Raw genomic sequence first — 11,764 nt, forward strand, 5'->3', positions numbered from 1 at the left:
TAACCCCAACGGCAGGCGACATTAAAAAAAATCAATCAGCAAAAAATAGTATAAACCAATGTATAAAGTGACACCAATACGTGATAATCACACGAAAACAGGAATTTGTTATACGATCACGAAAAAACATGGAAATTCGTGATAATATCACAAATTTTTTTATTTTTAAATACGTGACTATATCACAAAACTTTGTGAGACTGGGTAGGAAAAACCCTGCATAGAGGAACCACTTTTGGCAGTATGGTTCCATATAGAACCTTTAAAGTCCATTTTACAAAGATTATTTGTAGTGAAAAAAGGTTTTTTTAGATTATAAAAGCATATGAAAGAAATGGGCTCTTTTAAGAACCAAAAATCGTTCTTCTGGCATCGCTGTGAACCACCTTTATTTTTGAACATGTAAAGGGTAGACATCTTTAAACAGCAACACAAATGAACAAATAAAATAAAGTCCGCAAGAGTTTTACTCTGATCATACTGTATAAATAAGATTCAGGAGATTCAAGATTTTATTGGTCACACTTGCAGTGAGATTAACTATTGCAAACTTTATAGACTATGCAAAATATTTTAAAGATAAAGCTGTAATACTAAAATGTGTATTTACAACCAAAAACCTAAAGTGTAAGGAATGTGAGGGAATGAAAAGCTATTCCACCACACTTTTTTAAATCAAAGACGTTCCTTAGTTATAGAAATGCCATTCTAGGTGTGCATGAATTTATATTGAGCTATAGGTACATATCAATATTCACAACGTCTTCAAATGTTTGTGCAGCATCTTACAATCGGCATTCAAATCCAGTGTCTTACCGCAAAGATCCATTATCAAAGTTCACACAATGAATTCTACCTTCTCACCTGGCTTTAAAGATCACGGAGTAAGCAGTGATAATTGGCCGGGTTTAAGCTGCAGGTATAGAAACGTCTCTGTTAAAAGCCCAAAGCAAAGTTTTCCCGACCTCTCCAGGCAGCCCGCATTCAGAAAGGAACCATACTTCTCTAAGTGACACCTCATGCTATCAAAAATGGCTTTGGCACTTTAAAGTGCTTGATATACAGTGGCATCTCACAATCTTTGGCATGTTTGAATGGCGCTGGGAAGGAATGGAAGTGGGGCTGAGGTTTGTCCCAAGGGAGGCACAACTTCCCCTTGTTTATGGGGCATCCTAATTGGGACACTGTTGTCAGACAGCCTGATGTGACTTCTGAGGCGCCGTTTCCCCGAGAAGTGTGTGTTTGTGTGTTCGCGTAGTCTTCAAACTCCGCTGCCTGCCCCGTGGTTTCCTCTGCTGTTTCCTGCCTGAGCGGCCCTGCCTGTCTGGGCTGGCTCGCACCCTGTACCCCCTCCCCCAAAAACCTCTCCGACGCTGTGCGAGAGTGGAGGTGCGCCCACCTGCGCTCAGCCCGGCATAAACCCGCAGGTTCAGAGCGCTGGATGGCAGGAACTTCCCGTCGCCACCCCCCTTTTCTTACCCTGCTTCCAGCTGGGGAAGAGTGGGCGAAAACAGCGCCAAACTTTACCTGCTACACCACATTCGGTATTTATAGCTTGTTTTTTGCGTGCGCTACCTGCTTACCGACTGACAGTGATTCTTATCTTGCTCTGGTGCCTGGCAGTGACACAGATACAGTACATACGACATCACGGCAACATGCGGAGATATATATAAATACCTGAACATACATAAATAAACTAGGTCATTTTTTCACATGTGATCCGAAATAAAGTGGAATGGTGTGCATATAATGGATTAATATTGCAATGAGACAATGATTTGAATTCATTTAACATTTATTTAATGTTTTAGTGTCTTGAAAAAAGAGTTCAATAACTCTGAATAACTTTGATAGGCCCGCATAAGAATCAAAACAACAAATAAAGCCAGAAATAAACTGTACATTTGGTAATTGTAAATCAAACGGCTGTGAGAATAGACCGTACAGAGAGAAAAATAGGGGTCCACTCTGGGGTGAAAATGCACCAGTTAACATCCTGTAAACAGGGCCAACAAAGGCGAGATTTGAATAATAGTGCAGAACACTACATGGAGGTTACCAATTATTTTTGCATAAGCAGTTTGAGATCTCTCTCTCCCCCCTCTCTCTCTCTCTCTCTCTCTCTCTCTCTTACACCCTTTCTCGCTCTTTGTTTAGCATTAAACATCTCTTTCTCTGTTTCTCAAACAGAAATTTTTCAGCAAGGGGCAAAGCTTTGTTTTCTGCGATTTGATGGCATTCCGATCCCAGTTGCTTTAAATAATTCATCACGTGTGGATTCGCTTTAAACTAAATTAGATTGTTTTCTTTGAGAGCAGATTCTATAAATAAAGCACTATGATAATTGTAAGTTTGAAAGATTTCTTTTTATTGTAAAGATCATTTGAATATCAATCATTTGAATGTATGCAAATACACGTTCGCCTGTTTTGTTTTGTACATTATTATCACTTCCTTAACTATACAGCATATATAGAAACAGTTTAAAAAAATCACAGTGTATTTCATAAATTTTATGGAAAAAAGTTTTAACTGTTAATGCAATTTGATTCTTAAGGCAAAATGTTGAATTATCCATAGTTTATAAGTTGCTTTATAGATAAAATCATTTCCTAACTGGTTTTAATTTAAAGGAATAGTTTACCCAAAAATAAAAATTCTGTTATTATTTACTCACCCTAATGTTTTTTTTTTAAGCTTTATGAATTCTTTATTCTGTTGGACCCCAAATGGAGATATTTTGATAAATGAAGGTAAGTAGACAGTTGAGTTACCAACTGACTTCTATGAAAAACAAATACTACGGAAGTCAATGGGTAAAAAAATTCCATAGAAATTACAGTGCTTGCAGCTGGTTGACGGTAACTTACTGTAAATTTAAATTTATGTTATTTACTGGCAAGAGTTTGTTCAAAGTTAAATAAATATTCAATATTAACAAGTCTTTATCTTTACAGAATAAAACTATACAATACCAGCCTCATGCAAAGCATTATGGGAACCAGAAATCATCATCAACCTTTTTCTGTTTTTTTTTTTTTTTGCTTCAAATTTTGTTTCCCAGAATGCTTTGCTTAATGCTGTTATTTTAGTTTTACTCTGTATAGACTTGGAAATGTTTTAGTTCATTTAACTTTGAACAAAATGTTGCCAGTAAATAACATAAATTTAAATCTACAGTAAGTTACCGGCAACAGATTTTTTTTACAGTGTGCTTGCTTATCATCAATGGATTCATGGTTTATGGGTTAAACATTTATTTAGTTTCTAAAAACTACTCAGTATGTTTATAAAACAGTCGATAAAATAACCGACTCATGTACACTGAAAAAATGCAGCATTTTTGTAAAATCAACATATATTTTTGTGTTACCAATTAAACAATTTCAACTTGTTTTTTAAAGTTATGTCAACTTATCACAGGTCAAAACGGTAAAATTGACTAGCAAAACAAAGTTGTTTTAACTTCATTCAGCATTTGTTTTTGTTTATATATAGTGTAAAAGTTCATTTCACACTAAAAAGTGTTTAGGAGTGCAACTGGAATGTATCTCATAAATCAAAAATGTTATTTCATAAACGATTCATATTTCATTATTTCAGAAATGTAGCTTTTCACACGTATTCAATGTCATGATTAATAATTACTTGACTGACTGAAATCTTGCCGGCTCCAGTCATTGTAGGTAAATATCTTATATTCAAGAAATCCGACAGGAAGCGCTAACTGATTCTGAGAACTGTGATCAAACATCTGTACACAACCCCAATGTATCTCACTCATGACGTCAAATCCGTCTCTACATTCAGAGTTCACTACTAAAACTCTCAGCTTTATTATTGTGACTCTATTAAGCTTTATTTTGCAAGGCATCCTTTATTCATAGTGGTCTCGGAAACCACAAGGGTTCCACATTCATGCATAGTTAACTGTTAATGCAAAATGCTTGTATCAGGCAGCACAGATCTGTGTCTCACAAAAACCCCTGAAGATTCATGTGATGGCAATCAAACCTGGGGCGACTATGCGTCAAAAAGCCTCTATTTAGGATTTATTCAGTTGCAACAGCAGTTTCTTATACAGGTCACACAGTGTCTCACTTATGTAGGAAAAAACATCATTGGTATTTTTTTCCTTCATGGTTCACCTAATGACCAACAGCTGTTACACCTGCCACAACACAAAAAAAATACAAATTAATATAAACCATAATTATGGGTTTGTTTACAGGGAATTTAGCAAAAGGAAAGCTCTTCTCGTGACTGTATAAAGTAGATTAAAATTCAAACTTTTAATGTACATTGTACATTTTATTGATTTTATTTTAGTTGCAAATCATTTGTATTAGTGTTCATTACAGTATTAGTTATTGCAATTTTGCAAATTGTGATACTCAAATGCCAAAAGTAGGAGAAAAAGAAAGTAAAAAAAGTATAATTAAGAATACAGTTTTATGCTGTAACATTTTACGGTAATGTTCTAATTGTTAAAAAGGTGTTTTATTTTAAAGCATTAAAATAATAAACAATCTGCAACAACACGAATGCACATTAAGCAATAAATACTGTACTGTACATAAGCATAGTACACTGTCAGATAAAAAGGTAGCCTAAAAAAGGTCCAAAATCCTCAAAGATACATTTTTGTACCCTCATGGGTATATACAGTAACACATTGAAATGTTGTAACTTTTGGGGTACAATATTATACCCTAAAGACCTATTGTGTACATTAAGGATCAGTTTTGTATACCTTAACTATACCTTTAACAGTACACAATAGATCCTTAAGGTACAGTAATGTCCACAAAAAGGTACCACGTTGTATTATGTTTAGTATACCTAGAACCTAGGGTACCGACCCGGAAACAAAATTTTTTTTACTGATTTAAAATTAAAACCCCTTGCAGTTTTTTCAGAGATCATAGACTCATAGCTAAAAATTCATTGTGAATGAAACAATAAATTTGTTCTTGCAGTTTTTTGTAATTTTCAGAGATCATAGACTTGTAATTAAACATTAATTGTGAATAAATCAATAAATTAGACCAACTATATGCTTACAGCAAAATGCTTCCCAGTAAAGGTGAGCAACCGGTGAACGTACAGTATCTATGAATTGTATTATTTGAAAGAGTAATAAGACTGTTTTGTGCAGGTTTTATTTTCATCTTGTTTTGGAGGCGCGAGAGGAAATGACAGATTGAAGGATTCGGTGGGCGTCTGCTTTTCGCTCGAGTGTCCTGTGTGTAGTTAACACATGCCCACTGTCTCTCCCCACAAAACACCAAATGCCAAACCATTTACTGCTCGAAACGTCCAATAACAACCTGCGAGAAATGTGTCCAAATACACTAATTTGTCATTTCCTTTCTTGCAGAGAGATGCTTTGAAATACATATGCAATTAAAAAACTGTGTTAGCTATATCACTTGTAAAAGAGTGCTTTTTCACCAGACAAATATGTATACTCTATATAGATCTTAGTTATCTGCACTTATTTATATATATTTTTGGATATCTTAAGATTTCTAAATGTTACTTTTTTGTTAAAATTGTCAGTCAAGTATTACCGTTATATCAAATAACGCCTACCACCAATAAAAAAAACCTGTTTTCAAACAACCCCCCGAATAGGGATGATGGGAGACCTCCTCTGTAACAGTGGACAATTAAAATCTTATTCCTGGGTTGAGAAATTAAATTTAATGAATGTAGATCTGTGCAACAACAGATGGTGTTCTTATACAAAATACAAAGATAGATTTCTTGTTTGAAGGCTGCCTGATCAAATGCCAGTGGTTATCAATTAGGAACAGAGTGATGGTTAGTGAACGAGAACATAAAACACAGTTTTTCCTCCTTCCACACACCTCACACATCACCCCTTCTACTTAGAGACACACACACACACGCAAACCTTCAAATCATACAGTTTATGCAGTTATCATGCCTGTGAGCGTGAACGTATACAGTATGATGGCACAATTCACGACAGCTTTATTTTCACATGACACATTTTACTGCAGGGTTTTATTACACATAACTTTTCGCGTACGTGAAGTAAAATGATATCCACTTCACCTGGCTGCCACTGTTTTACGGATAATTTAAACACATTTTTTTATTCCATGTTTAAAATATAAAAGATTTTTACTTTTCTAAATAATATATTAAGCACATTTAGATGCATTTAGATGCATTATACTAATTTGATCCATTAACACATCTTCACATCTAAGTACATCTAACGTGAATTATTACACACACAAAACAAGTAATTAAATAAATGTATAAATGGGAGAAAATGACCACGGTGACATTCTTATTTTCAATATGAATCTCAGGCTTCACAGATAGTCGAGAAGTGTGTAATATATACTGCAGACCAACTGGAGAGAGCAATTAAGAGGCTGCTCAGATTTAGTGGAAACGAAGCTATATTGTCGCCGAAGCCGAGGAGGTAATTGTGAGACAGCCTTGATTGTTTTGTAAGAAGATGTTTTCCCTTTAACTTTTTAAATACTCCATCTACAGAGACTCTCTGTTTTAATGGAAATAAGTGAGTCTGAAAAAAAGGTCTAAGTTTTCCTCATTTATTTACTTCCCTAAATGCATTCTTAATCATATAAAAATTAAGGAAATCAGAATAATTAAAAAATGGAAAATTTGAGCACTTTCGGGAACGGCTAGTTCCCCGCGTCACTCGGCTTCAAAGAAAAAAGATAAATGATGATGCCATTAAAAAGTGAACTAATTAAGGAAGGCTTCTTTTAAGAACTCATTAACTGCAACCTCATTTACATAATGATGCATATTAATTAAGTTTTAATGAATCTGAATTTCCACCAAGCCGCTTTTCTTTGGCTGTGGAACAAATTGAACAAATTATTTAAAAGTGTTCTTGAGTCTACTTTTCACACCAAAGGGGAGAGAATGCAATCATTTGTAGAAAATCATATTTTTTTAGGCAGGCCCATCTGTTAATTTTTTTTTTAATGTAATCATTTACCACTTTTTTTCTAAACCTAGGAGATTCATTCTGTTGCTAGCCGAATCGTGAGGTTTGAATAGAGTAAAAAACAATAGAAAATAAATAAATAAATAAATATAAAGAAATTCAGGACTTAAAAAATTATAATGATCATTTAGCGCAGGCCCACACACGGCGGTTAACAAGTTACGCCTGACAATAGCATTTATTTTTCTGAGCTTTTCTAACTTTATTATTTGTGCAAACTGCTGTAACAAAAAATTATAAAAATGAGCAAATATTAATACAGATATGTAACAAAAAAAATGAATAAACTATTACATTTTTTTAAGACATCATAATCGGTTACCTTAAAGATTTAGGACTTTTGTTGCTATCTGTTGCTGCCATGGTAGGACTGAGCGAGTGTATGTTTAACAGTGCCAGCTGCTGCAAGTTCAGGTGTTATTGTGGTGTGTGAAGTGACTTAACACATGTGTTGCAGAAGCATCAGTAGCATCTTCCTTTCTGCATGCATTGCTCTCTCTCTCTCTCTCTTCCTCCCTCTCTGTCTAAAACTTAATACAGCAGTGCTATTAACATAAATCTGGGAATAAACGCAGCCCGTGGGACTGACAGTGCACAAATTTTGGCATTGTAGCCTTTTTTTATTGTTGGGGAGGGAGGGGGGCTAAAAAGAAAGAAAGACAGAAAAAAAGAGAAAGAACGAAAAGAGAGAGAGAGAAAGGAAGAAAGAAAAAATACTTTTAAATGCAATTTAAATGCAATTTAATTGATTAATGAAAATACAAGAGGAAATGGGAAAGAAAAGAAGAAGAAATTAAAGAAAGGAATCATGGAAATAAAGGAAAAATTCAATGGAAAAAAGGATGAAAAAATAATAAGAAAGAAAAGCTGATGAAAGCCATAGGCGAATGCTTAATGCAAGAACTCACTTGCACCAAATGGATAGACGTGCGTCCCCTCCATCTCCCAGATGCTGAGCTCCGAATGCGTCTCTGAGGTTAACCTGACACAAGCGACAGCTCCCCTCCCCGTCTGCCCGCCTCGCGCAGCCCCCTCGCTCCCTCATCCGTTTCTGCCGCTTTAAAGGAATCACCTTTCTGTGGCGGTAGGATGCTGGGGGTTCTTCTGACAGTGAGCACCTTCCTCAGGGGAGGTCAGGAGTCAGGGATTCAGATGAGGCAAGCTGGCGATGCAGTGTAACTGAAAATGGAAAGCAGATGTTAGTTAATTAGGGAAAATGTGACTGACAAGACTTGAGCGGCAAGGTACACGAGCTAGCCGGCACCGAGCAGCTGTTGTCGCCGACTTCATTGTCAGTCTCGTACACAAGTCACAACATCCCCACGGCAAAACGCGGCCACGAACGCAGACAATTATCAAAATAGAATTAAGCTTGATTTAATCGTACTCATCTCTCTTTGGCCGTGGACTGGTAGCCCGTGTCTGTTTTCTTCCAGTTCGTTTTCTGCGTTTATCTCTTCGCCGCTGAGCGCCCGGGCTGCGGCTCCACCGAGACTTTCGCTGAGAGGGTGGGGAGACAATAGATGGGGGAAATAAATAGCAGACAAAATAAAACATCCTTAATGAACCACACACGGTAATCTTTCACTTCTCAGTTTAGAGTAGGAGGATGTAGCGTCGGCACTGAAATTTTCGATGAAGCTTTTTAGAGAAGTGAGAAAGAGGGGTTGCGGTGTGCATCGCTCCAACTGTTACGAAGCCGTAGATGGAGAATCAGATATTAATATGCACTACAATTCAACATTGTTTAGAAAACCTCAACCACACAATCGTAGATCAAACTCTTTTGCCGTTGACCTGCGAGTGTAGAGACATGATTTGGGTGTTGCAGATTTGTTTCACTGTACTGTTTTTGCAAGAATATTTGTGGGCGCCGTCTTCCGCTTCAACGCGGGAATTAATTTGGCATGAGCCTCAGTTCACGAGTAGCAACGAGTTGTGTATACATCAGTTGTTTATTATTGCGGTGCATTGTGGGGTTAAATAAGTGCACTCAATAATGTCCAATATGATTTCGGACATCTCTCGTGGTTTTCCCAAGTGCTTGATGTCCTCAGGGCAACTATTATGTTGACCCTGGGACAACATTTCAATCAACCAGTCAGATTTTAGAAATATGTTCAGAGTTAGTTTCAAGTTTAAGCTTATAACCAGCTTCTAGATAATTGTTTTCCACTTATCATCTTTCCTCTGATTTTGGGGTTCTATTATGGTTCGGGTTGGGGTTTTGGGTGGGGCTAGGTTTTATTTACAAAAAGTTGCCCTTGGGTCAACACAATACAGTATGTTGTCCCGAGGATGTCCCTCACTTGGCAAAATCAGGAGAGTCGTCCGAAATCATAGTGGACATTATTGAGTGCACTCATTTAACCCCACAATGCACTGCAATAATGAGTTTACATCCGACGTACACTCACAGTTAGTCGCTACTTGTCCACTGAGGCTCAAGCTAAATTCATTATTTCCTCTCAGCAGATGATGACGCCTGCACTGCAGAGCATTTGGCGAGCTTAAGTGTCCAAATTTACTCAATTGTTATCATTCACTTCTTTAAGTGAACTATATAGACCTCCTGCGAATAGACGTCACAGTTACGTCACTGCAAGCTGCTCGCGCAATGTGGTGTCAGAAAAACAGTGGAAATGAATTACACACAAGTGAGACGAGCAAGATAACTCACTAGAAAATGTCTTGTTGTGATGTTGATTGTCAAAATAGGAATACCAAAAAAAGATGGCCATCATTTTTATAGAATACCATCATGAAAGACACCATTTGAAGATAATCGTAAGTGTTTATGATTGCAATAAGCCCTTAAACGGACAGACTGTAGTATTGATATCATCTGGAAATCTATTAATAATTAGAATAGAAAAAAATTAGAGGAGATGTCCGGTGTTATGTCGAAGTCTGATCCCTCTATATATTTCTTATAGCGTTTTTATCACGTCACGTTTATAATTTATTTAGAAATATTAAAGATTTTAATGGGTTACACTAAAAAAATTATTATATCAATATTTATTAAATATTTCATAATTTCTCAGTTTTCTATTATTTATTTTTACCTTATATCTTAGCCTATGTCTTCCTGTTTGTTCTAAAATTATTATGTTTACATACTTAATAAATATATAAATATAACACACACATGAAGTAAAGTATTATTAATATAGGCCTATGCATATTAATTAGTATGTTAACATAATAGTTTTATAATAACAAAGTTTTAGTTTAGAACAAACATGTAAGCTATATATATATACATATAGGAAAACCGGAAAATTTTAAAATATTTAATAAATGGTATTATATAGAATACATGATAGTATTGCTTTTATACGGACTTTAGCAATTCATACTGTAAAAATATTTTTTTAAATTTACCAATAAAGAACAGTACACATACATTACATACATGCACATAATAAATAGCCAAGTCATTTAAACTTTTAATTTATCTAAAAAATAAACGTAACGTGATGTAAACGCTATAAGAAACACACTAAAGGTAAACATAAAAGATCCATAAAAATCACAGTTTTAACGCTAAAACACTTGACACAGCTACTGCAGAGCTGGCACTTTCTGCCACCAGTTGGGCTCCGCCCACAAAAAACATCATCTCTGTTTGCAAAACGCAAATGGTCTATTAGTGGACTAATCTAGGCAGTAGTGAATGAGTGTAGGGGGCTATTTCGGCACAGCCCCTTGGTCCATTACAAATAACCTTTTTTGCAATGGAAATGATCTTTATGGAAACTTTTAGGAACCTTTATTGTTTCCCAACATTTTTTCCCTGAATTCTATTGCTGATCTAACACCTGCAAGATTTGCTGTATTTGTTTAGACTAGATAATGGTTGACCAAGTCCCCATAGATGACTCTATGACTAAATCTGAACAGAGCATGGGTTTGGCATTCATGCAAAAATGTGTAGATATTTGTGTATGTGAATTTGGTTACACTTGTGTTATTAATAATATTCTACTTTTGATTGCTTTTTTTCTTTTCTCGCTGAGCTACTGTAAATGCATGCAATAATGCATTCTGTTGCAACCACAAATCAATACAACGATAGAAGCTGGATTTATTATCTTCATTTGTCGTTGGGCTTTTTTATATTTGCAACATTATTTAGTTTAAAGCACTTCCAAACTGTTTATCTAATTCTGAAGAAACATCTTTGTTTTTCAGTCTCCTATTAATACTCTATCTTCACTGTGAGCTGGATAATAGCGCGTTGTTTATTACCACCTCTGTAATTTTGACAGTGCTGTTAGTGTAAGCACACACTCAACAGAGCCGAGCATTACTCTAAACTGCCATCTCCGTGCCTAAATCTGGGCATGTTACATGAATTTCTGGTCAGCAATATTAGCCTGTGAAATTGATGAATTGCTAGACATTAGCCCCATTCAAACAACAGATGTTAATTCACTTCAGATGTGAATTATCTGATCATTTATGTCAGGATGCATAATATGAATGACAGAGATTATGTGAAATTCAGCTCATCCCCTGGTAGACAGAATGTCCTTTTTCTCCTCAGGTAGAGGGCCTCTGTGTTAAGGAGACAAACTCCAGAATGTTCCATTAGCCAGGCGAGTCTCTAAACATCTCATTAGAACCTCGACATGGCCGCCTTGGGCTCTACTATGGAGAGCGATTGCTTTTCTTGGTGATGAGAAATTATTAGTTATCCTGGCTCTGGATCCATACGCATATGTCGTGTTGTTT

At 35.9% G+C, this 11,764-nt stretch overlaps 1 long non-coding RNA gene across 1 annotated transcript; it reads right to left on the reverse strand.

Moving 5' to 3' along the window:
- Nucleotides 1-326: 326 nt before the first annotated feature.
- Nucleotides 327-8,653, reverse strand: LOC135733371 (uncharacterized). The gene is made up of 4 exons (XR_010526944.2): nucleotides 8,412-8,653; nucleotides 7,933-8,203; nucleotides 7,347-7,667; nucleotides 327-4,174 (listed from the first exon to the last, which is right to left on the reverse strand). It is a non-coding gene; the product is annotated as an uncharacterized lncRNA (long non-coding RNA).
- Between the last annotated feature and the right edge of the window lie 3,111 nt (nucleotides 8,654-11,764).

Source organism: Paramisgurnus dabryanus, chromosome 17 (genome assembly GCF_030506205.2).
Source record: "Paramisgurnus dabryanus chromosome 17, PD_genome_1.1, whole genome shotgun sequence".
Classification (NCBI taxonomy): domain Eukaryota; kingdom Metazoa; phylum Chordata; class Actinopteri; order Cypriniformes; family Cobitidae; genus Paramisgurnus; species Paramisgurnus dabryanus.